Source organism: Lissotriton vulgaris, chromosome 3_1, assembly GCF_964263255.1.
Source record: "Lissotriton vulgaris chromosome 3_1, aLisVul1.2, whole genome shotgun sequence".
Taxonomy (NCBI): domain Eukaryota; kingdom Metazoa; phylum Chordata; class Amphibia; order Caudata; family Salamandridae; genus Lissotriton; species Lissotriton vulgaris.
The window spans coordinates 59,734,443-59,762,307 of NC_141689.1; positions in this window are offsets into that span (position 1 = coordinate 59,734,443).

Consider the following 27,865-nt stretch of genomic DNA (forward strand, 5'->3'; position numbering starts at 1 on the left):
AGAGGCCAGCGCACAGTCAATAACGCGTAGCATTTCTCGTGCGCGTTTCTTCATCCTGTGCGGGTTTGCTGCCAGATATTATCCCGCCAGTGTTAATGTTATCTTTAAGCTTATTCCGTGTGTGTTTGCTAAATTTAATTGACACGGATCGGCTTTTTAGAACTTGCTGCCCTTACAGGGTGGTCTTCGCTTCTGGGTTTTGACAGAGTGGGGCGTTTTCGCCCAGCCTGGTTTCAAGAGGCTTAGTTAACCTCACATCTCAAAGTATATTTTGCCATTTAAATAAGTCAGTGTCATATCACTAACCGCTCTACAATCATTATGTGATTTCTCACAGAGCGGCGCTCCCTTTTACCTGCGCTGCAGCCAGGTGGGGTGAAGCTCCTCAGCCTACAGCAAGGGTGAGTGCATGCCTGAAATAATGATCAGGCTTGATTGCATATATTGTAATGCCACTATGAATACAAACAATAAGGATGTGAATAACTCTTTGTGTTCTATCTGTTTATCTGTTTGTTTGTTTTACATGTTGGATCCCTTACCGTTGCACTGACAGTATATGGTTGAGTACGCCTGGATTTCCAGGTGATATTTTCCTAATTTATTTGTTTTTCTAAAAGCAGTAGTGTATTATTTATAGGTCCTGAGGAATGCATTAAGAAAATCTTATAATATGCTGAAACATGTCGACCACCTATAAGTGCGGTTATTATTTAAAACCTGCACCCACACCTGCCTTTTTAATCTTAGGGTTTGGGGGTTACTAATAAATTGCTTTTTTCCACCCATTCACCTAATTTTAGTACCCTTCACTTCTCCACTCCAAATCACCTTACACTGCTTTTTTCATTAGCCACTACCACACTCCTCTGATCTGCCCTCATACCACATTTCGGTCACGGTAATGTTTACCGGCCGTCTTGTCTCCTGGGTAAGGAGATCCCATATGATGACAACAGGGGCGGTACAGTGTGGCTTCTGATGGGAACTATATTTTTCTCCTAGTACTCTTGAGTCTTGACTTGACCATTCTTTAACTATTATTTCTCACTGATACTAGTCTGTGCATTTTGGTATTGTGGTTCTTACTGTCGAACTCTCTTTTTCCTTTTTTGACCCCCAGATATCATTTGTTGTGATATATTGTGTCAGGGGCGTATATCTGGCTGGTCGGTAAACCTGCCCTTAGACCCTCCTCACTTGTTGTTGTTGTGTAGACTTGGAAATTGCCTGTGATAAATCTCTGCTTACTTATAAATGCATACCGTGAATTGTTTTCATGTATATTTTTTCCTTTCTATGTTTGAACCTTGTGTATAAAAATGTTCCTTTCTTTGGTTTTTCTTATGATTTGTGACAAATCCTGCATGTTAAAATACAATGTACTTTCGCTGTGTTCTGTACAATGAAAATGGGGGGGGGGAATCAAATAAAAATATTTTTTTAAAAAGGAATCAAGCTATCCTGGCTGTTGTGAGGTACTGGGTTTTTCAGAACCGGTACTGATCCGGTAACCCAGAGGTGTCAGGGGCAACACCCAAAGACCTCGAGTACTTTCCTGATTCAGACCACTGAAACACGAGTCTTCTAGGTGAAGTCAAAGATCGAATTTATTGGCTGCAACCAAGTAACAAGCGTCCTAGAAGTACAACAACACGGTGTGTATATTCTCAGGAGACTGCTCAACCTTACAAAGCCAGGCTCCTCTTTTTAGACAAAATATTAAGCTTTAGGCAAACATTCTTTACATTTTAGTACACTATTCACATGTTTTCACTACAAAGAAAAGGCAGAGTCATGATAACAAACCCATATTTCAGTGTGTCCAGTTCGTAATCAATTACCCGGCAAGGCCCAACATTTTCATCAGATATCGGTATACCCCCAATAAAACCGGGCTCCTCCTCATCATAAAGCAAAAAGAGAAAAGAGCAGGGACAGGTGTGAGCAAGATTTGGGCAGGGTGTGTGTGCGATGAAAAACAGTTTATGGCTTGTTGTGCTTTGATGTTATCTCGTTCGGCCACTGGGAGAGGAACTGACCGAACTGGTTTGGCCTGGGGCAATGGTTCCAGCTTGGCCAGGTCACAGAAAAGTCAATTAAGGTGTTTGTGTCCTTGATATCGAATTCAGCTGTAGTTGTAAGCCTATGTGAAGGGCAACTCACAAAATGGCTGCCGTCCATAAAATGGAAGCCAAGGGTTCAGAACGAAAAGTGGCGATTTAGAGACAAATTCGCCATTCCAATATGACGCAAATGTTTGTACATAGTGTACTAGCCATTATCGGTCTTTTGATATAAAAATCGTCATGTTACAACAAAGTTTGTTGCACGAGTCCAAATTTTTCAGAACCACAAACCCTCCTTTTGCCTTTACATAGGCAATTTAACCTAATCTCATATTAATCTGAGTCCAGGTCTATATTCCTAAAGCCATTGAGATGTTGCTGTAACATCATTCTGGTACTTAGTTCGTCTTTTGACACAGGCTTCCTTACACATGATGTAGCACAGAGGCCACATATTGCAGGAGCACACTGCACGCACAGACAGAACAGGAAAAGAATGGCCAAGACCATGCCAATGACCATCAGGATTTTCCATCCCCAGCCGGATATCAGTTCCCAGAACCATCCCACGAAAGACCAATCTCCTTTATCCACATGAATAGATTCGGAAATCTTATGCAGTCTGGAGATGGCCTGGTATACTGTTGGAGCGTTGTCTGGAATGAAAACACAGCAACTCGATTGGATCAATTTACATACCCCACCTCGGTCTGCAAGTATGACGTCTAATGCGACCCTGTTCTGAAGGGCCATAAGACGGTCCGATTGGAGCTCAGCAGTCATGTTACTAAGGGCACCAGCAGTTACAACTATGGTGGATTCAACCACCCTTGCTAATTGCCTTATGTTTCTGCTGTTAACCATCGGTCCCCAGAACGGCAGAAAACCCTTTGCGAAATCCCCAAATTCTTGCCCTGCAGTGTCTTCCTTACTCAAGACACCTCTAACTATCCTTTTCTTATGGTAATCTGCCGCTGCTGTGTAGGTGGGAGGCAACAGGAACGAAACGAAGCATGTGCCCGAAAAGTCAGGGGGCAACCATGTATAGGCTCTATCATGGCAGATGAAATAGGTACCCTTAGCTGCTAAAAATGAAGGGGAAGTCTGAGATGAAAAAACATACGTTTCAGTACAGACACTCTTCCTTAACTGAGCTCTGGGATTCTTGCCAGTACCTTGCAGACACAGGTGACCCTGATGGGGTACAATCCAAATCGGGGAAGATCTCTTAGCTTGCTGTTTCTCACTCAGAGTAGCTCCATATCTGGTCACGTTCCATCCTATGTATACTAGTGTCTCATCTCTTGGGATAGTCTCATAGGAAATATCTTCTTTAATCATATCTACTGTACCCTTAACTAGAGCACTATTCTTAGGATTGTCTGTTTCAGAACGTAAGGGGTAGACTTCATGTGCATAGATGAACATTGTTCTGTATGCCCACACAGAACCATTGTGGCTGAATGGCAGGACAAGGTAAGGGATACCTTTATCCTTTGTGTGAGGCATAAGACCACACACCCAACAGTTAGTCGTGTTCATTACTAGTTGGTGTTGGTGCAAGAGCTGAATGAAGGAGTTATTAATAAACTCTAATCTCCTAGTTGACTCATGTTCAGGAAGGGGTTGAAAAGAATGTGCAGAAACAGTAGGAGGAGGTATGGGCGATGTAGTCGGTGCAAAGGTTGCTTGTAAAGAAAACAATACATATCCTACTAAAAACATCATTGCACTTAATAACAGGAAAATGCATAATAATAAAAAAACGTTTCTTTGTCATCAATCCACATATTCTGGCTTTAAAGTTCACAGCTTTGGCAGATCTCTCCATTTTGAAAAACTCCATCCTCTCTACAATGCTGCCCGCGATGGGAGGTTGATTCTGCTAAGGAATGCTTCTGTTGATCCAGGGCAACTCCCTTAGACCAACCAGAACTGTCGACCTAACGTCGTCAGCTGCACCCCAAAGACTTTGGGCAATCGCGGCCCTAGCAGCGGAACCCGGATGGCGGTTCGAAAAACAAAAATAAGCAAGTTTCTCAGATGGGAGAGCTGCTCTTTCAAAAATAGTACTTGGGGAAAGAAAACGTTTTTATTAGTTCATTTTTATTAGTTTGTATTTCTCGGCCTCAGATTATACCGTTGTTTTCCCGGTATCGTATGGTCTCAGAACAAGAGTTCAGGTTCTGTGTTGTCCAATTGGACTGATGGTGATACAGCTGGTTGCAAAATATTGTCACTCTCTTGCTCAGTAATTGTTCCTTTTACACGAGCATCACTGAAAGGCAGAAACCGCGGCACAGTATCAGTCTCTGAGTCGGCGACACCCTCCTGGACCCACTAGTCATAGGGCAGAGGCAGAGGGATCCGTTTGCAGTGGATCCAGTTCTTCTTTCCTTCCACTCGAACAGCTGATCTTGTGGAAAGAAGGACGAGGTGTGGGCCGGTCCACCTGGGCTGATCGTTGTTTGTTCGCTGAAAGTTTTTCACCAACACCCAGGATCCAGGATCGATTTGATGTTCTGGAGCTTCAGAGACCGGAGGCAGGGAGTCATGGACCTGTTGGTGTAAAACACGCAATTTAGCCGTCAATTCGTACAAATAGTCAAGCAAAACAGGGTGTTCAATTTCACTGAACTTGGTGGGTCTGGGCACCCCCCATATGTTGGCCGGACGGCCGAAGACAATTTCATAGGGACTAAGTTTCACTCTTGAATGCACGGTCATTCTGGTGGATAGGAGTGCTAAGGGCAGAGCGTTTGGCCATTTAAGACCAGTGCTCGCTTGAATCTTGGCCAGTTTTAGTTTTAGGGTGCCGTTATAACATTCTACTAATCCAGCTGATTGGGGGTGATTGGCAGCGTGGAACTTCTGTTTGATGCCTAGCCCTTCACATACTTCCTTCATCACTCGTCCCACAAATTCACTCCCATTATCACTCCAGACCACTCTCGGCATTCCAAACCTGGGGAAGAATTCTTTGACAAGGGCTTTCGCTGTGGACAAGGCAGTATTGTCCTTTAGGGGATATGCTTCGACCCATCTTGAGAAGGCACAGACAACAACAAGTACGTATTTTAAATTGTTGCACCTCTCCATGTGGATGAAATCTAGCTGCAAAACCTCAAACGGATACGTAGGAGGTGCAAAATGACCAGCTGGAGTTGGGGTGCCCCTACCAGGATTGTGTTTCAGACATACCATGCAATTCTTGACCACGTTCTCTGTGCACTTAGGAATTCCAGCTTTTTGCCATACTGGAGCCAACAACTTGCAAATCCCTTTCACGCTGATATGAGCCATTCCATTGTAACCACTGCAAGCACGTACGCATCGGGTAGCAACCATCTCTGATGCTCTGACAATTCAACCCAACAACCATTTGCATCCATTCTGCCCGTACTTTCTCTCCACATGCTCATCTCTTTCTCTGTAGCCTCAGATTGGATCGATTTCACACTCTCTATCGTGTCCTCACACATGCCAACATCACCAACCCATCTTGCAGGGCCTGTAACATACATTCGGCTCGTCACATTCCTGGCTGTTTCTTTTGCCACTTCATCAGCAAATGCATTCCCACGACCAACATCATCAGTCACCCTCTTGTGGGTACTACATTTCACAATTGCAACTTGCAGAGGCAAGGTCAGTGATTTAAGAAGCTCATTCACCAACTGACCAGGTTGGATTTTTGCTCCATGCAAAGTTAAAAAACCACGTTCAAGCCACAATCGTCCAAAACTGTGAGCCACACCGAAGGCATATTGACTGTCGGTGTACACATTCACTTTCATTCCTTTTGATAACACACACGCTCTCGTAAGTGCAATCAACTCTGCTGCTTGAGCTGAATTATGTGGAATACGTGTGGCTTCAACGATTGTATGCAAAGTTGTGACAGCATATGCTGCAGTCGTGTCACCATTCGGAAGCTTGAAGCATGAACCATCCACCCATAAGGTACCATCACATTCAGCAAGAGGAGTATCTTGGAGGTCTATTCTCCCTTTTGTTTCTTCTTCTGTTCTAAGAAAACAATCATGCTGTTCTTCAGCCTTCTCTGCCTCAACTGGAATTGGCAACAACATGGCTGGGTTTAATGTGCTGCATCTTTTGATGTGCACATGGCTCGCTAACAAAGTTAGTTCGTAACCTGACAATCGAGCACTAGTTAAGTGCTGTGTCTTTGTGTCTTGGTTCTGTTTAACAACGTGTCCACTGTATGTGGAACCATTACCATTAGCGTGTTATTCATCACTGAACCAGCAGACTGTCGAATAGAAACGGCTGCTGCTGCTGTTGCTCTTAAACAACTTGGCAATGCAAAACACTGTGGCTCATGAGGAGCTGAGCTCGTCATGAGCACGGGGGCGCTGTGCGCGCCCCCGCCCCCCAGCACAGCAGGGGAATTTGCCCCGCTGTGAAGGGGAAAGGGGAAGGAAGTTATTATTCACAGCAATAGGGCACAGCGATGGGGACCTCTTTTTTTCCAACAGATGCAGATCTGCTTATGGGCTACTGGGAATCTGAAGTTACTTGCACAGAGAGCAATCAAGCAACATTGGAAAACGTTAAGCAATGAACTAGATTTATTGATGATATAATATGGAAGGGGTAAATAAAAATAGATTCCTAGCTAGGAGATATCTACTGCCAGTAATAAAATAAGCCATGGAAAGAACACAGAAGAAACCAAGAAGTAAAGTGTTGATACCAAAGAAATAATTCCTGGAAAGGGGAGAAGAAAAACTTGGTTCATTATGGATTATAGCAAGCAATATAAGGGAAAAAAACAAATAATTTAAAGAAACTGGAGTATATTACAATCCGATGAGACACTTAACAAAGTTCTGTTGGATTATCCAAACATCACTTACAGAAAAGTTGCCTCTTTAGGAGATATCTTAACACAAATGTACTTCTCTTCTGAAACGGAGAAAAACGAATTGGCTAAGTCAGCCAGGTTTCTGGAAGTGTTCTAAATGCACGGCCTGTGAACATGGAACTAATCATAAGGATTGCAGACTGCATAATGGAAAAACTGAAAAAATAAAAGAACACATTACCTGTAGCACAGACGTATCTGTGTATGTTTTGGAAGTAGGAAGTATTATGTCAGTAGCATTATAAACAAAGTCAGATTGAGAATTTTGTCACATCTTCAAGCAGTAAGTAACAGAGACTATTCATATCCAATTGCAAAGCATTTCTGGAAAGAACATCATGGTGATATTAAAGAATTACAGTACTTTGGGAGCAAGCATGTAAAAAAATGAAAGTGGTTGGAGACACACAGCCGTTGAAGAGAAGAATGGAGTAGAGATTGATAATTTTCATGGGAACAAAAAACACCATAGGACATAATTGGGATGCGGAAATAGATGTACACTTCTAACACTGTTTCCAACTGTAATTGTTAGAATGCTGAAATTGTTCAAAACTTGAGGGTTTCATCCAGGGGATGTATAGGCCTCACCCCAGAGAGTTTCATAATATGCATTGGTTAATGGGGGTCTTTTGGAAACAGGATATTGAGGGTTTTTTCATTCATGATGAAAATAATTTGATGCATATGCACTTCAGGAAATTATTCTAGATTTCTTGAGAATGAATATGAATCATAATTAGAAACTATCTTTGTTTAGTAACATCATACTTGCAAAATGTAAAATATAGATGCTGCTTATATCCTTGCACTTTATAATATAGAAGGCTGAGTTGTTGTCTAAAAATTGTACTAGATATGTTACTAATACACTGGCACTCTAGATCACAACATATTGCTGTTATATTAGACATATGAATTATTGTTTAAGCACTCTCACTGTGTACTATATGCTACTTTATTGCTTAAAATTTGCACAACTTATCTTCTAATGCATTTGCACTTTACTTTAGAATATTATATGCTGCTTTTCTAAAGTAGGTCTATGAATTACTACTATTGCACTTTTTCACTATCATCATTATTCTTCCATCTTTTTCAAACTTTTTTGTTTTTCCCTTCCCTTCCTCCTTGCATAAGAAGCACTTTACTGCAAGTTGCTAAACATGAATGATAACAAGTATAGCTGCATTGTATTAGAATATCGTTATTATCAAAAGTACTTTACTGTGATTTGAATTTGAGGTAGAGATGGGAAAACTTAAAAAAGAAATAAGTAATATTAGAATGCCTTTGCTAACTTTCCAAACAGCCTGTGAAGATCAAGTCAAGTAATATTTGATAAATTAATGTACTTTTACATTTAATATAAATGTAAATATGGCAAGCATTACTTGACAAAGAAACGTAAAAATGTGCAGTCAAGTTGTTTTTAATCAATGAAGAAATGAATGAAGTACCTAAGTCTTGGGTACTTGAAAAGGGACAATCTAGACAGTAGGACTATGTGTTCCTATGGTAGGCAAGCGCCAAAACGTGTGACTGTCCCAATATGTGAAGCACTGGTTCATTAACAATAAAATCTAAAACATTCCAACCTGTGGTGTTGTTTCTGATTCCTTTCGACACTGAAGAGTTTTGATCAATGGAGTCATGAAAGCATATATATATATATATATATACATTGAATTACATGAATGGCATCAACTTGGGACAGCACTGCAATTTTGAAAATAACGCTATTAAGCATCAATTTAAATAATTTGCACGTCCCTAAATGACTATGCTGATGCATTCTGGGGCCTGAAGTATGTTGAGCAGGCACGTGACCACTGGGTTTTTAATTTGTGCTCACCTGTGATCAAGACGTCAGGGACGTCGAAACACGTTAAGAAATGAGCTTTGTTTGCACAGGATGTGACGAATAAATGTCAACTGCATCATTAGATAATGTGGAGCTCTGTTCTTGTTCGTGGCTGAAACGCACAGTTTTCCAGGATCTCCGTTCCTGGTCTGAGCTCGCCCTGCAGGACCGGCGGCCCCCAGCAAAGCGGAGGTGTCTCTTGTGATATTGAATGAGGGGGCATGGACCACTCCTCCTCATTTGACAGCTCATATGGACATTCCGTTGCAATATGGCAAAGACGAGCGAGAAAGGGAGATAGGAGAGGGTTACGCCTCTCCTTGGAACTGTGCAGATGCAGCATGTATTGAACATCTTGGGGCAACCATCGGCACTATGCAGCGTTACATGAATGGCATCAACTTGGGACAGCACTGCAATTTTGAAAATAACGCTATTAAGCATCAATTTAAATATTTGCACGTCCCTAAATGACTATGCTGATGCATTCTGAGGCCTGAAGTATGTTGAGCAGGCACGTGACCACTGGGTTTTTAATTTGTGCTCTCCTGTGATGAAGACGTCAGGGACGTCGAAACGCGTTAGGAAATGAGCTTTGTTTGCACAGGATGTGACGAATAAATGTCAGCTGCATCATTAGACACTGTGGAGCTCTGTTCTTGTTCTTGGCTGAAACGCACAGTTTTCCAGGATCTCTGTTCCTGGTCTGAGCTTGCCCTGCAGGACCGGCAGGCCCCAGCAAAGCGGAGGTGTCTCTCGTGATATTGAATAAGGGAGCATGGACCGCTCCTCGTCATTTGCCAGCTCAAATGGACATTCAGTGGCAATATGGCAAAGACGAGCGAGAAAGGGAGATAGGAGAGGGTTACGCCTCTCCTTGGAACAGTGCAGATGCAGCATGTATTGAACATCTTGGGGCAACCATCGGCACTATGCAGCGTTACATGAATGGCATCAACTTGGGACAGCACTGCAATTTTGAAAATACCGCTATTAAGCATCAATTTAAATAATTTTCACGTCCCTAAATGACTATGCTGATGCATTCTGGGGCCTGAAGTATGTTGAGCAGGCACGTGACCACTGGGTTTTTAATTTGTGCTCTCCTGTGATGAAGACGTCAGGGACGTCGAAACGCGTTAGGAAATGAGCTTTGTTTGCACAGGATGTGACGAATAAATGTCAGCTGCATCATTAGACACTGTGGAGCTCTGTTCTTGTTCGTGGCTGAAACGCACAGTTTTCCAGGATCTCTGTTCCTGGTCTGAGCTCGCCCTGCAGGACCGGCGGCCCCCAGCAAAGCGGAGGTGTCTCTTGTGATATTTAATGAGGGGGCATTGACCGCTCCTCGTCATTTGCCAGCTCAAATGGACATTCCGTGGCAATATGGCAAAGACGAGCGAGAAAGGGAGATAGGAGAGGGTTACGCCTCTCCTTGGAACAGTGCAGATGCAGCATGTATTGAACATCTTGGGGCAACCATCGGCACTATGCAGCGTTACATGAATGGCATCAACTTGGGACAGCACTGCAATTTTAAAAATAACGCTATTAAGCATCAGTTTAAATAATTTGCACGTCCCTAAATGACTATGCTGATGCATTCTGGGGCCTAAAGTATGTTGAGCAGGCACGTGACCACTGAGTTTTTAATTTGTGCTCTCCTGTAATGAAGACGTCAGGGACGTCGAAACGCGTTAGGAAATGAGCTTTGTTTACACAGGATGTGACGAATAAATGTCAGCTGCATCATTAGATAATGTGGAGCTCTGTTCTTGTTCGTGGCTGAAATGCACAGTTTTCCAGGATCTCCGTTCCTGGTCTGAGCTCGCCCTGCAGGACCGGCGGCCCCCAGCAAAGCGGAGGTGTCTCTTGTGATATTGAATGAGGGGGCATGGACCACTCCTCGTCATTTGACAGCTCATATGGACATTCCGTTGCAATATGGCAAAGACGAGCGAGAAAGGGAGATAGGAGAGGGTTACGCCTCTCCTTGGAACTGTGTAGATGCAGCATGTATTGAACATCTTGGGGCAACCATCGGCACTATGCAGCGTTACATGAATGGCATCAACTTGGGACAGCACTGCAATTTTGAAAATAACGCTATTAAGCATCAATTTAAATATTTGCACGTCCCTAAATGACTATGCTGATGCATTCTGAGGCCTGAAGAATGTTGAGCAGGCACGTGACCGCTGGGTTTTTAATTTGTGCTCTCCTGTGATGAAGACGTCAGGGACGTCGAAACCCGTTAGGAAATGAGCTTTGTTTGCACAGGATGTGACGAATAAATGTCAGCTGCATCATTAGACACTGTGGAGCTCTGTTCTTGTTCGTGGCTGAAACGCACAGTTTTCCAGGATCTCTGTTCCTGGTCTGAGCTCGCCCTGCAGGACCGGCGGCCCCCAGCAAAGCGGAGGTGTCTCTTGTGATATTTAATGAGGGGGCATTGACCGCTCCTCGTCATTTGCCAGCTCAAATGGACATTCCGTGGCAATATGGCAAAGACGAGCGAGAAAGGGAGATAGGAGAGGGTTACGCCTCTCCTTGGAACAGTGCAGATGCAGCATGTATTGAACATCTTGGGGCAACCATCGGCCCTATGCAGCGTTACATGAATGGCATCAACTTGGGAAAGCACTGCAATTTTAAAAATAACGCTATTAAGCATCAGTTTAAATAATTTGCACGTCCCTAAATGACTATGCTGATGCATTCTGGGGCCTAAAGTATGTTGAGCAGGCACGTGACCACTGGGTTTTTAATTTGTGCTTTCCTGTAATGAAGACGTCAGGGACGTCGAAACGCGTTAGGAAATGAGCTTTGTTTGCACAGGATGTGACGAATAAATGTCAGCTGTATCATTAGACACTGTGGAGCTCTGTTCTTGTTCGTGGCTGAAACGCACAGTTTTCCAGGATCTCTGTTCCTGGTCTGAGCTCGCCCTGCAGGACCGGCGGCACCCAGCAAAGCGGAGGTGTCTCTTGTGATATTTAATGAGGGGGCATTGACCGCTCCTCGTCATTTGCCAGCGCAAATGGACATTCCGTGGCAATATGGCAAAGACGAGCGAGAAAGGGAGATAGGAGAGGGTTACGCCTCTCCTTGGAACAGTGCAGATGCAGCATGTATTGAACATCTTGGGGCAACCATCGGCACTATGCAGCGTTACATGAATGGCATCAACATGGGACAGCACTGCAATTTTAAAAATAACGCTATTAAGCATCAGTTTAAATAATTTGCAAGTCCCTAAATGACTATGCTGATGCATTCTGGGGCCTAAAGTATGTTGAGCAGGCACGTGACCACTGAGTTTTTAATTTGTGCTCTCCTGTAATGAAGACGTCAGGGACGTCGAAACGCGTTAGGAAATGAGCTTTGTTTGCACAGGATGTGACGAATAAATGTCAGCTGCATCATTAGACACTGTGGAGCTCTGTTCTTGTTCGTGGCTTAAACGCACAGTTTTCCAGGATCTCTGTTCCTGGTCTGAGCTCGCCCTGCAGGACCGGCGGCCCCCAGCAAAGCGGAGGTGTCTCTTGTGATATTGAATGAGGGGGCATTGACCGCTCCTCGTCATTTGCCAGCTCAAATGGACATTCCGTGGCAATATGGCAAAGACGAGCGAGAAAGGGAGATAGGAGAGGGTTACGCCTCTCCTTGGAACAGTGCAGATGCAGCTTGTATTGAACATCTTTGGGCAACCATCGGCACTATGCAGCGTTACATGAATGGCATCAACTTGGGACAGCACTGCAATTTTGAAAATAACGCTATTAAGCATCAATTTAAATAATGTTCACGTCCCTAAATGACTATGCTGATGCATTCTGGGGCCTGAAGTATGTTGACCAGGCACGTGACCACTGGGTTTTTAATTTGTGCTCTCCTGTGATGAAGACGTCAGGGACGTCGAAACGCGTTAGGAAATGAGCTTTGTTTGCACAGGATGTGACGAATAAATGTCAGCTGCATCATTAGACACTGTGGAGCTCTGTTCTTGTTCGTGGCTGAAACGCACAGTTTTCCAGGATCTCTGTTCCTGGTCTGATCTCGCCCTGCAGGACCGGCGGCCCCCAGCAAAGCGGAGGTGTCTCTTGTGATATATATATATATATATATATATATATATATATATATATATATATATATATATATATATATATATATATATATATATATATATATTTCACAGTTATAGTTAGTTGGACATTTCACTCATACAAAACCAGAGAAATGTGGCCGTTATAGTTAGTTGAGCTAACCCCCATAATGCACAGCTGATGACATCACATAATATATCATTCATGAAATGGCCAGTGACATCACTGATGACATCTCAATTGACATCACTGATGACAAAATTCAGTGACTGTGTGTTTCTGTAAAGTTTAAATATGTTTTATATATATACATACACTCATGCATTTTTGGCCGCGTCCCACTAACGGAACTGCAGTCACTCCCCCGGACGTGTCGTCAGGCAGGCATGTGCATTGAGGCAGGTGGGCGGCGCTCAGCGGAGCCGTGCAGCAGGTTATGGCAGCCGCGGAGCCGGGGACCAACTCTCTGTGGCTCTTCTGGTCTGAGCCCAGGAACACGGGAGCCCAGGAGCCTGGAAAGAGTTTCCCGCAGCAGCTGCTGGTACATCGGTAAGTCGGCAGGAGTGTGTGGGTGAGTTCCGGAGAGAGAGTGCAAGTACGGAGAGGCAAGAGGTGAGAGGCGTGTCCCCTGTGCTCTGGGGGGAAGCGGGAAGCACCCTGTTGGTAAGACCGTGCCTCCATGTCTGCCCTCCCCCCCTCCTCCTTGAACAACGCACTGCCGCCCGGTCCCTCAGCATCCCTGTTCACTTTGGTTTCCCCTGTGCTTGCCCTCAGCAGCCCTCCTGCACTGGTCGCTGCTTTGCGCTCCAGTGCTGCCTCACCCGCCCGTCTAGCCGGTCGGCCACACAGGTGTCACAGCTGTTTTTTCCAGCTCTGGGGCTGCTCCCCCCGCCTCCCACCCCCGGATCCATTAGCGACAGCCTGCCCTGCTTCTGCCTAGGGCCTTTGACTGGGTAGCGGCTGAGTCGTTGAGTCAGCTCCACCCTCCCACTTGGGTTATCGACTCTGACTTACAGCCAGCCCCCCAGCCTAGGTCTGGGTGCTGCAAGGCTCGGCTGCCGCGGGTTCCGGGGTTCTTCAAGGACGCAATTCAGCAAATCTCAGGGAGTGAATTATGGGCCCTCAACCCCGGTCAGTCAGCTTTTAAAATGGGGATAAAAAATGTGTGAGAATGAAATATCTTATCATGGACAAAGCACACTTTTCAAAACGCAGCCACGCTTGGGCTCTTTTAAACTCATACAGCCGGTTAGTCCCCGCCTCTTACTTGGCCTGCACATACACATTGTATCTTAAACGTAGTTTTACCGCAATCAGAATGGGTGATTGGCGATTTCTGCAAGATTTACCCTCATGGCGACACACGGCAGAGGACGTAACTTGCAGAGGATGTGGCAAAGCAGCTGAAACGCTGATGCATGTGGTCTATCTCTGCCCAGCCTTTAACTCCGAACGAAGGTCCAAACTTAAAGTTGAATGGAACAACCAGGGCGTCCGATCCTGTAGGCACGCGATTATGGCGGCTTTGAACCTCGAAAACACCGCTTTAAATATAAAATTCACAAAATTCATTCAGCTGGCATACCGCAACCTTAGCCAATTTGGGTCCTGCTAACGCAACCCCCCCACCCCCCCCCCCCCCCCATACGTACTTTTTAATCCTGTCGCTCCCAAAAACAGTTTTTAATTTTGAGGGGGGACAAAACGAAATCTTAACATAGAGATTAGGACTGTTGGCGGTGCAGCATTGGTATGGCATCATGGACATCGGGTACTCGACAAAAGGGTTGATGGGGAAAGTATTTTGCACAATATGTTTTAACCTACTTTTTTTCTCATCATTATCGCCCTGAGTTTTTACTTTACTTTTAAACGTAATGGACTACGGAGTCCCAAGAGCGTACAACCTCTTTTTTTATTACTGCTGGCTAACTAACTGTACATGTTTTCTTCTTGCTTTTTAACAGTAGCTACATAATGTGAACCTTGGAACTTCTTTAAAAGAAATATGTTTATATCTAAATAAAGATATATTTTTTTTGTTATATGTTTGTGTGTATATATATATATAGAGATATATGCCAAGGTGTATTGAAGAACGAGCGGGTGTATAAGTGTCTGAATGGATGATTTACTAGGTGCGTGACTCACTGTATAAGTGAGTGATTAAACATGTCTTACTGAATGCATGGTTTAATGACTAATCTGTGTGAATGTCTGTATCAGTCTGTCAGTTGGTGTGCAAGAAACTGCATGGGTTGATGAGTAGCTACAGGAGTGTCTATATGGGTTATTGATTGGTTATCTGAGTGTCTGTATGGGTGCCTGAGTGTCTGTCTGGGTGGGTAGTGGGTGGGTGACTTTACATAGATGTGTGAGTGTTTGAATCACTGGGTGTATGGTTCAAGAGCCAGTGTAGACAGACCCAACAGTGGTGCAAAAAGAGTCAAGAGGGGTGCTGAAAAAGGCAGGAGAAGTGCAGAAAGAGGCAAGAGAGGTACAGAAAGAGCTAGGAGGGGTACAGAGAGAAGGAAGGGATGTGTAGAAAGGAGTAACAGAGGTGCTGAAAGAGGCGCAAAGGGTGCAGAAAGAGCAGGAGAAGTGCAGACAGAACTAACAGGTACAGAAAGAAGCAAGAAAGGTGCAGAAAGAGGGAACAGTGGTGCAGAAACAGGCAGGACAGGTACAGAAAGAGGGAATAGGGATAGAGAAGGTGCAGAAAGAGAAAATAAGGGTGCAGAAAGAAGCAAGAGCAGTGCAGAATGAACCAACAGAGGTGCAAAAAGAGGCAGGAGGAGTGCAGAAAGAGGTAGGAGAGGTGTACAAAGAGGGGGCAGAGGTACCAAAAGAGACAAGAGTGGTGCAGAAAGAAGGAAGAGAAGTGCAGAAAGAAGAAAGAGAATTGCTAAAAGAAGCAACAGAGGTATAGAAAGAAGCAAGAGAAGTACGGAAAGAGGCAAGTGAGGTATAGAAAGAAGCAAGCACAGTTCAGAAAGAACCAACAGAGGTGCAAAAAGAAGCAAGAGGGGTGTACAAAAAGGTAGGAGAGGTGCACAAAGAGGCAAGAGAGATAAAGAGGCGGGGGTGCAGGTAGAACCAACAGAGGTACATGAAGAGGCAGGAGAGGTACAGAAATAGGCAGGAGAGGTGCAGAAAGAGGAAACAGGGGTACAGAAAGATGCAAGAGAGGCACAGAAAGAGAAACGAGGGGTGCAGAAAGAAGCAAGTGAGATGTAGAAGGACGCAAGAGAGGTGCAGAAACAAGCAAGAGAAGTGCAGAAAGAGGCAAGTGAGGTGCAGTAAGAGGCAAGAGAGGTACAGAAAATGGCAAGACAACAGCAGAAAGAGGCAAGAGGGATGCATAAAAGGGAAGAAGGGTGCAGAAAGAAGCAAGATAGGTGTAGAAAGAAGCAAGAGAAGTGCAGAAAGAAGCAAAAGAGGTACACAACTTAGTGAAATTTGTTTCTCTTAATCGTCCCTGGCATAAACTGAATTGGGACCAATTTCTAATCCATCTTGCCGCCACCTCTCCTGCCGACCTGGCCGGCCCTAATGAGGCCAATTCGGTCTTCTCTACCTGGATTAATCAGCCTTTCGATAGCCTTATCCCAGCCAAACTGTCCATGAATCGTCAATCTAAATCTAAGCCATGGTACAAAACTAAATTAGCTGCCTTACATAATATCTGTAAAAAGCTGGAGAGAACTTGGAGACAGGACTTTGATCCGACCTCCAAGGATCTCTACCATGCTGCCGTAAGGCGATACCACAGGGTCATCCAAGTTGAGCGCGCAGCATTCTTCGCCAAGTAAATCAGCAAAAGCACTAACCCGACCAAAAACATTTTTTCAATAGTCTCAGACCTTAAAACCCAGATAGATGTCGCAGGCTCGCTGATTACCTCTGACCGGCAGTGCAATGAGCAGGCAGCCTTCTGTATTAGGAAGGTAGAACACATTTACAAAAGCTTCCCTATGGCTGGGGAAGATGGCGGCCGGATAGGATGTCCGGTCGGAGGCTCCTGACTCTAGGCTTAAAAATTCCCACATGAAAGGCGCTAGCAAAATACACCTCACAAAAATGATGATGCGACGATAAAATCGACAAAACATATGAAATGATATCCCAACTCACCAGTGACAACGAGAATATTTGGCCGACTCCAAATCTGAGGGAGAGAGAGACGCTGTCGACGGACTGCCTCTTGGAACTTGGGCGGCTGCCGCTCAAGCGAGGAAGAGTCTCCGGAGCATCGCCGGGAGATTTGGATTCTGCTTCCGGGGCGAAAGCATATTTACAACAAGGGGTGGTGAGGGACAGAGTCTCTGAATTAAGCAGAAAGCTCTCACCCAGTCAAGAGATCAGGGCTAGATCCAACACCGTTTTTTAGCTCACTGCACCATCCCAGTTTCAGAACCTGGCTGTATGCAAATTAGTCTGTTCCTGTCCCAGTGCATGATGGGAACAGGGCAAACCAAACTACAAAAGCCAATTCTTACACTGGGAAGGAAACAAGCTCCCGGGGACCGGTTTCTGGCATTACAGCCGTCTTCGGCCCGGTTTGCTTGAATCCTGATGGTGCAATGAGCAAGGGTCTCACATCTGAGAATACCCTTCCACGCTTACGGTGGACAAAAATATTTACAACAAGGGGTGGTGAGGGACAGAGTCTCTGAATTAAGCAGAAAGCTCTCACCCAGTCAAGAGATCAGGGCTAGATCCAACACCGTTTTTTAGCTCACTGCACCGGGCCGAAGACGGCTGAAATGCCAGAAACCGGTCCCCGGTAGCTTGTCTCCTTTCTGGTGAAGAATTGGCTTGGTAGTTTAGTCTGCCCTGTTCCCATGATGCACTGGGCCAGGGACAGACTGATTTGCATATAGCCAGGTTCTGAGCTGGGATGGGGCAGTGAGATAAATAACGGTGATGGATCAAGCCCTGATCTTTGGACTGGGTAAGAGTGGTCTGCTTAATTCAGACACTCTGTTCATCACCACCCCCTTTTCTGAATCGTTTTTGGCCACTATAGGTGTGGCAGGGTATACTCAGACATGAGTCCCTTTCTCACTGCTCCATCAGGATTCAAGCAAGCCGGGCCGAAGACGGCTGAAATGCCAGAAACCGGTCCCCGGTAGCTTGTCTCCTTTCTGGTGAAGAATTGGCTTGGTAGTTTAGTCTGCCCTGTTCCCATGATGCACTGGGCCAGAGACAGACTGATTTGCATATAGCCAGGTTCTGAGCTGGGATGGGGCAGTGAGATAAATAACGATGATGGATCAAGCCCTGATCTTTGGACTGGGTAAGAGTGGTCTGCTTAATTCAGACACTCTGTTCATCACCACCCCCTTTTCTGAATCGTTTTTGGCCACTATAGGTGTGGCAGGGTATACTCAGACATGAGTCCCTTTCTCACTGCTCCATCAGGATTCAAGCAAGCCGGGCCGAAGACGGCTGAAATGCCAGAAACCGGTCCCCGGTAGCTTGTCTCCTTTCTGGTGAAGAATTGGCTTGGTAGTTTAGTCTGCCCTGTTCCCATGATGCACTGGGCCAGGGACAGACTGATTTGCATATAGCCAGGTTCTGAGCTGGGATGGGGCAGTGAGATAAATAACGGTGATGGATCAAGCCCTGATCTTTGGACTGGGTAAGAGTGGTCTGCTTAATTCAGACACTCTGTTCATCACCACCCCCTTTTCTGAATCGTCCGGGGCGAAAGCGGCAGAGTTTGCTGGGGGCAGGCAGCGCTAACAGAGTGCTCGCGGAGAAGCCTGCTGATCCCGGCATCTCACGAAATTGATTGCAGCTACCCCCGGCGGACCGATCACGGAGGGAAATTCAAGGCAACAGAGGTTGGGGCAGTGTCAGCGGGATCGGAAGTAGTAGAAGTGAGCATCCAGAGCTGCCCTCGCAATTTTCATAATGTTCGCGGTGAGAAATACAAAGAAGCAGACTCAGAGGCTGTGTCAGCGGTGGCGGAGGCGGTGACAGTAGACGTAGAAGTAAGTGATCGAGTAATAAAAGAAACATCTATATTGCGTTACCCTAACAGTGTTGGCTATTTAGAGGTGCCTGAAAGATTTAAACTCTTAGAAGTAGAGGAACATGACTGTAGGCGTCAGCTCATGAGCAGGGTTTTGAGTGAGGGGTGAGGAAAAGGGGACTTTATCTCCATCTCCACTGACTCTGATTCACTCAAAGCATTTGAAGGAATTGAAGGCATTGAAGCCCCCAGATTAGAAAGTGAGAGCAGGGGAGAGAAGGTTGTTGATATAGCAGCTATATCTCTAAACACTTATAATCCGGGGGCGCCGAAGGAGGGAACAGACCCTCAAACAGACCAAAATAGATCCACAAGGTCTTGCTACAGCCTCAGAAGCAGACACTACCTCAAGCAGGATTACAACACCCCCGCAATTAAGGGCATATCATCGAAGAAGTCAGGTAAAAAGCCCAAGAAGGTACGCCCTATTCTCAAGTCCCGAGCAGAAAAGGTAGACCCTGAGAAGAAAGGAACCTCGAAGGCAAAAATCACTCCATCTTTGAAAACCTTCGTCAAAGTCCAACATCTTTCTCAACAAGCCACCTTCCCATCCAACAAGGCACAGAGAGAACAACAGAGAGAACAACCTAACCAACTGGGACTGAGCGACTTCCTCTTCACTACACCAAGAGGGCAAGATCCGAGCCCAAAAACACAGGACCTCAAGAACACCGAAAACACAGTCACGACAAGTATGGAGGAAGCAAGCCGGTCTGACCAAGCAGGGATAGGAGAAGCGCACCAACTGAGCGGAGAAAAGGAAACTACAGAAAGGGGAGATGAAGCTGAAACTGCTAGAAACGACTCTGAGCTTCAGGCAAGCCACATGGAGAAATTAATGGAGAGAATGCTAAATGAAATGAGAGACAAATTCGCGATCTCAGAGGCCAATCAGGTCAAAATTCAAGATGCGTGCGAGGCACTGGACTGCAAGTTAAAAGAGCTTGGCAATAGAGTCACAGCAGTGGAAGAAGAGATGGGAGGTCTTAGCAAGAAGGTAGATGTCCAGCAAAAGGAGATCAGAAATTTAAGACAACAAGGAAAAAACATGAACGAGAAACTTGAATCCTTGGAAAACCAGGCCAGAAAAAACATAAGGATCTTGAATGTCCCGGAAAATCAAGAAGGATCTGATATTAAAAACTTTGTAATCACACTTCTTGCGGAACACTTCCCATGGGTGAGTAAAGAAATTCTAGAAGAAGATATACAAAGGGTTCACCGAGATCCATTCGGAAAAGCCAAAGAAAGGAGAACACCAAGAAAAATCCTCATCAACTTTAAAACTTATACGTTGAAGGAGAAGATACTCGGTGAAGCACTAAAAAAGGGAGTTTCAGTAAAGATAACTAGTCCTTTAGGATAAGGTCAGACATGTCCAAAGCCTCGCAAGATCGGCAGTGGGAATTGGGACAATTCATGACAGAACTAAAATCCCTTGGGGCCGTGGTACAAATGAAGTTTTCTCTGTCGCTCAGAATTATGTGGAGGAATAAAATGCGAAACATACGAGACCCCGAGGAAGTCAAAGAATTTCTCGAGATGGCACGAGACAACATTAGGTCCGAAAATCCCACGAACCAATAAAAACACTCAAGAAACATTCAAAAAAACAAACCACGGAAACCAGAAAAAGTAAAGAAAAGCGCAAATAGAAAATAGAAGAGTCAAGGAGCCTGAAAAGGGCAAGAAAATAGCCCTGAAAAATGAAGAAGATGGAGGCTTCCCCAGGGAGGGTAAACAAGATGCACATGAAACAAAATCAAAACATATAAAACAGAACACGGGTGGGGAGCAAACTAGGGAAAAAAGCACAAAAAAATCCTCAAAATTTCAGAAAAATTGGGAATTCAAGGTCTCAGCTAGTAAAATCATTTCAATTACCAGCACACAATACACAATTCAGACAATAGATGGGATCAATTAATAGAAAACTTAATATGATTTCATGGAATGTAAACAGGCTTAGGGTGAAAAATAGAAGAAACAGCATTTTAGAGTACTTAAAGACATCAGATGGTGAGGTGATCATATTACAGGAAACACATCTCTTGAAAGAAGAATGAAACCAGATAATTAAAATTCTCAAATGGGTGGACACATACGTATGCACGAATCAAGACTGCAACGTAAAAGGGATTGCTATTATTTTCAAGAAATCCCTTAAAATTAAGCTCGAATCTTCTGAAGTAGACAGCAAAGGTAGATGGGCAATAGCTAGGGTAAGATCTGGAAATAATTTCTACACAATAGCAGGATATTATGGCCCAAATACAGATGATTCAGAACCACTACAAAAGCTGTATACCCACTTGCTATCAGCCACCTCTCCAATAATATTAGGAGGCAACTTAAATATTATCATGGACCCTAAAATAGATAGATCCCCCCCGGGAAGACATAAAAATCTCCCAAATATGAGAGAATGGCTTGGAATCTATAAGAGAGACCTAAACTTATTAGATATTTGGAAAATAAAAGGGGATAAAAGACAACCTTTCACCTTACATAATAAGAAACTTGGACACAGGTCGCGAATTGATTATTTTTTAATTGATAGAGGCCTCTCAGAAGATGTAGTAAGACTACAACATCTTCCTGCTCACTTATCAGATCACTCTGCAGTCCAGCTTACGGTGCAAAGAAAGGAAACTAAAACACAAAATAGAATGACAATCGAACGGGCCATATCGCTTGACCAACAATGCATACAAGAGCTTAGGGAAGAAACAGAAGTTTTCTTTGAAAATATTAAGGTAGGCACAACAAGACAGATTACATGGGATACTTACAAGGCAGTTAAAAGAGGAAAAATTATTAAGCCAAGGAGCATTCAGACTAAAAACAATAAAACATAAGATAAGCGATCTGGAAAACTCAATAAAATTGCTGGATGCACAAATATTGGTTGAGCACAGAACAGACAAAAGAGAAGAGACGGAGAAGGAAAGACGAAGACAAAAAGAATGCCTTGCTGTTATTTTAAAAGACAGAGTAAGGACGAAGTGGGAAACGAGCAAATTAGCAAATCATGAGTATGGAGAAGGATGTAGGAAATGTTTGGCCTGGAAATTAAAGTCAGATCAAGCCAGGAATAAGATAGTAAGTATACAACAAAACACCCAGTCACCCCCATCATTCGAAGAAACAGTAATTAGGCAGGAATTTACAAAATTCTTTGCAGAGCTGAACTCAGAAGATGTAAACCCTACACAAGAACAAATAGAAGGCTATCTGAACACTTTACCCACCCTTTCCCTAACAGAGGAGGAGAAAAAAGTCCTTAACGAAGAATTCTCTAAAGAGGAAGGGGAAGAAACAATAAAGGGATTGAAAAAAGGAAAGGCTGCGGGCCCAGATGCCCTTTCAAACGAACTATATATGGCGCTTAGAGAAATGCTGTCGCCACAAATCACAGACCTACTCAATCTAGTGTATAAACATCACGAAAAAATCCCAGATTCTTGGAATTATGCTATCATAACAATAATCCTAAAACCTGGGAAAAAGCAAACACTATGTGAATCATATCAACCAATTTCACTGCTTAGTTGTGACTATAAGATCTGCACAAAAATTATGGCAAAAAGGCTGGGGAAAGTGATGACCCATTTGATTCATACTGACCAGAAGGAATTTATCGGAGGAAGACAACTTCAAGATCTAACACATGAGTTATTAGGGGCAATAGGCGTTGCAATTTCCGAAAAAGCCCCTCTAACAATTCTCACTTTTGATGCCGCAAAGGCTTTCGACCGGGTGAACTGGGCTTTTTTGAATAAGGTTATGAGAAGGAATAATCTGGGTGAATCCATTTTTGCATATAGTTAACGAGATCTATAGAACTCCAAGATCAAACATTTTGGTGAATGGGTGTTTAACCGATAGCATACGAATTGAAAGAGGCACCAGGCAGGGTTGTCCACTCTCGCCCCTACTTTTTAATTTGTACATTGAGCCTTTGGCAAATATGTTAAGGGGAAACGAAAAAATACTTCCATTCAAACATCAGGACTGGTCTAAAAAAGTGGCCCTGTATGCCGACGATTTAATGCTCTTCACCAATAACTACCAGTCCTCCATAACCGAAATTAATATCACTCTAGAGAACTTTGGGAAAGTTTCAGGTTACCTGGTTAATCACTCTAAAACCGAAATCATGACATGGAATACAAATCTCTCCAATCCAAGTATCAAGAAAGAAATTAAATACCTAGGAATAACATTAGTTCACGATTTGGAAAAAAAAATGCAGATGAACTTAAAAAGAGTGGCAGGCGAAACAAGAAAACTCTTTAAGACCTGAACTAGCCTCCCTTTAAGTTTCATAGGCAGATCAAACATTATAAAAATTTCTATTTTACCCAAATATACTTACCTTTTCAACACAATTCCACTAGAATTTAAAAAGACCTCACTAAAATAACTACAGGGAGAAATTGCGAGCTTTATATGGGCGTCTAAGGGAACTAGAATATCATGGAAAAAAATCAGAAGGAAAGAACACGGAGGGATAGCCAGTCCCGACCTGTGGGAATACTATAAAGCCTTTTTCTTTAAAAATATGAGACCACTGCTGAGAGTCCATCATTATTACCCTGAATATCTTCAAGCAATGACCAGGAAAGTTGACCATTTCCTATATAAATTCGGCCACCCAAAATTCTTTAAAAAAATAAAATTGAAGGTTCTAAAGGATGCGGCCAGAATATGGGTCCAGATCAGAGGCACTCTAAACATTTCATGCTATAGCCCCCTGGCTCCAATATGGGACTCCCCAGGAACCCCAGATTGCTTAAAGGATAGCCTGGCAAACCCATTAAAAACAGCTAACATAGTACACTGGGGTCAAATACTAATTGGGTCATCATTGATCACTTGGGAGAATCTTCAAATTATTACCAACTTTACTATTTTCAAATTTAAATACTATCAGCTATCCAGCTGGGCAAAAACTATTACACTTCAGGAAAATGACACTGAAGAGCTGGAGAAAGAAATGCAGAAAGTCTTACCCATAAAGAAAGAGATAGCCAGATGGTATAGGGCCCTAATAACATCAGAAGATGAAAATGATCAGACCGCAGAACTAATTTGGGGGAAGAACCTACAAATTCCAGACCATGAGGGGGTGTGGCTAAAATCAATTGAGAAATGCTGGGCTACACTAAAATCAGCAGCTCTAAAAAAGAACCATATCTTCACGATCCATAGGGCCTATTGGACCCCTAAAAAACTGTCCAAATTTAAAGGTGCTCAAATCAGGAAATGCCCGAAATGTGGAAAGGAGAAGGCAGATGACGTACACATCTTTAAAGAATGCTCATTTCTCGATGAGTTCTGGTCTGAAGTGGGTAAGACCTTAAGTTCAATCTTTCAACAGCAACTAACTGTAAGTACCACTCTTGTACTTTTTGGGATTGACAGCAATATAGAAGCGGGTAAGCTAACAAAAGAGCAAGAAAATTAGGTTTTTGTTTTGATTCTCCTCGCAATAAGAGAGATATGTATTAAGTGGGTTGGTCTAGTACCCCCCACGGTTGGGGAATGAATGAACTCAGTTTTGAAAATAAACAAACTAGATAGAAGGGGAAAGTATACTAATAGAAACAAATTTTGGGAAATATGGGAAAGTCACTTTAACTCTAACTAGTGGTCGAGACGGTATGAAGATCCTATGATTAAGCAATGGTAACTTCTGTTGATGGGTATAATACTCATCGAGTAGTCAATGGTGGCTATCTCTCCCCCACTAACGAAAAAACAGAAAAGTTAATTATGTGATGGCTCCAAAGGGGACTCCTCAGCAAATCCAATTAACTGGGAAACTCCCCTGGCTCACTCGTATATGGGGGCAGTGCCGGTACCTTTCATTCTAGAGGCTGAAACCCTGAAATTCCCAAAAACATAAAATCGCAATATGAGGATAAAAAAAAAAAAAAAGCTTCCCTATGGTCCATTCAGGCCCTTGAGACATTCTGCAATTCAAGTCAAGTCAAAAAGCTTTATTTCGATAAAATTTCATTATCATAAAAGCAAGTTAAAAAAATGAATGACATATATCCAGTTAATAGCAACAAATATAACATTTGCTAGAATAAATATAGTATAAGAAAGAATTAAACAGTATTTTTAAGCTTTCTGGCTCGAATAGCCCAAGCCCAGAATAAAAATTTAGCTAAGGCACAGGCATAGGGTACATAGCTGTCCGAAACAAGTATCCTGATTGCCACATCATGGCTCCTGGTTCCCAGTTGTCGGCACAAATTCTTCAGCCACGCCCTTCTTAGTTTGGCATATTCATTACAGACAAATAGAAAATGGGCTAATGTCTCTGGGTGGGCTAGACATGAAGGACATAGGTCGGTTTTGTATAGACAGGAATTCCATGTTTTGGTAAAAGTGTTCAATGGCAAGGTACCCGTTCTAAATTTAAAATACAAAGATCGGGCAAACGGTTTCCCAATTATATCTAAGTAGGCTTCACGCCTGGGAATGTCTTTAAACTTCAAAAAATCCTCATTGAGCCTTCCAATGGATACGCTAGAATGCCTTTGGGAGCAAATCCAATCCCGATATAAATTTTTAAGTACTTGCTTTGGAGGAGAGGTTCTGCTTAACCAAAAGTCCAAAAGGCCCAGGTTCGACAATAAGGATTTCATGTCTGTTAGCCATTTGACTCTGGCCCAATGTGGTGACGCCATTATTTCTTCCAGTCCTCTGGCGTAGGCACTAAGTTCCTCTACTCGCCAAATACGGGCCCATAATAAAAGAGGACGAAAATTCGCAATTTCGCCAATCTGAGTACAGCCAAAGTCCATAAATAAGGGTAAAAGTGGGGTACTTTGAGGGAGGGACATTATTTGTCTGCAGAAATTATTCTCGGATTTTTGAAGAGCTTTTGAAGATGCGAAGCCCCAAAGTTCAGCTCCATAAAGTGCAGAGCTGACACCCTTGGCAGCATAGATCTCTAGGACTGTTCCTATTGGTTTGAACGAACTGGAACGTTGCTCCCTCAATAGGGCACCTGTGATCCTTTTATGATTCAGCAGCATCTTATCTAAATGGGGAGACCAATCCATTTTGTCTGAAATGCGTATCCCTAAATAGTCAAATACTTTCACCCTTTCCAGGGGCTCAGTGTTTAAAATAGGGGGACGCACATGCTGTTTAGGGGGGTTAAGGACAAGGTATTTTGTTTTGTTGGTATTTATAACCAAACCCCGATCAGTGCAAAAGGACTGGAAGTTATCCAAGAGTTTCTGTAGTCCCATGGGCGTTTTAGAGATTAGGAGCGTGTCATCCGCGAAGAGGAGGGTCGGTATACGAACCCCCGCCAGCGATGGTTCGTCAGATGGAAATTTGAGTAAGTGCTCAACCACCCCATTAATATACAAAGAGAAAAGGGTGGGAGCCAGAACACATCCCTGGCGGACCCCTCTCTCGACCGGAATACAGCCCGTTTTCTCCCCTCCAGAGCCCCACCTAATTTGGGCAAAGCTGTGCTGATGGAGCCTAACTAATAGGGATAGTAGATACTGTGGGAGCCCCATGTTAGCCAGGACCCTCCACAGTAAGTCCCGAGGGACAAGGTCAAAGGCAGTCTTTAAATCGATAAATGCGAGATAAAGACTGCCCTTGCCTATCACTACCACCTTCCAGTAGATCATCATAAGCCTAAAGGCCTGTTCTATCGTTCCAGTACCTACTCTAAAACCGGCCTGGAAATCGGTAAGTATTTTATTTTCATCTACCCAGTTAAGGATCCTGAGTAGAATAACTTTACCAACAACTTTTTGGGTTACATCTAGCAGGCTGATCGGCCTATAATTGGACGGGTCATCCCTTGGGCCTTTCTTGTAGATGGGAACCACCTCTGCCCCCTTCCATGATGCCGGAATGGGGGCACCCTTACAGATGGCAAGAAGAAGGGAGTGGATTAATTTGCCCCAGGTAACACCATCAGATTTTAACAGGTCCCCCGGAATGCCGTCAGGTCCTGCGGCTTTTTGTGGAGTGATGGAATTAATGGCATATTCTACTTCCTTCTGTGTGAATTCAGGATCACTGGGTAGAAGAATATAATTAATGTACGGAGAGGATTGAACAGACGCTCTCCCATTCAAATCATTATGACAGGAATAAAGTTTGGCAAAGTGATCCTCCCATACCTGCCCCGAAATATTGCAGGTTACGAGGTCGCTATCCGGTCTGTTCCGTGCCCTTATGGTGTCCCAGAAGGATTTAGACTCTTTTTTCATACTGGCTTCCTTAAGGGTTAGCCAGTAGGCATCCTCCCACTCCCTTTTAGCTACCTGTAGGGCCTTTTTGTGGTCTTTTCTAGCAATTTGGATTAGTGGGGGGGACTTCCCTTTAACTGCCTCTATTAGGCGGGATTTGGCCTTCCTGCACGTTGCCGAATACCAATCATGTTTACCTTTAGTTTTTAGTAGAGATTTTTGTTTCCCTGAAGGCAATTGGACCCAAAAAAGGTCACCTATGGTTTTTACAGCAGCTTCAAATATAGCAGTGGCCTTGTCTGCTGCTATGGTTAGATCAATCGAGCCAATTTCAGCTTGCATGCTCTTAGCCACTTCATCTATTGCAGATAGTTTATCGGTATTGAGCATTATCTTACTCCACTTTAGACGCCTGCCACAAGTGGCAACAGTAATCCCCTGTTGGCGACTTAGAGGGACTGGGAGTACTTCAGTAGGCCAAGGATTTTTTAAAGATAAGGAGAGTGGATTATGGTCGCTCTCTATGGTACTGGTGATAACCATGTCATGAACATGGCTCCAGAGGCCCCTATCCAGCAGAATGTAGTCAATCCGTGTGCTTCGACCAACTCTGTTGAATGTGGGAGTACCCTGGAGGTCAGATCGAGTGCGACCG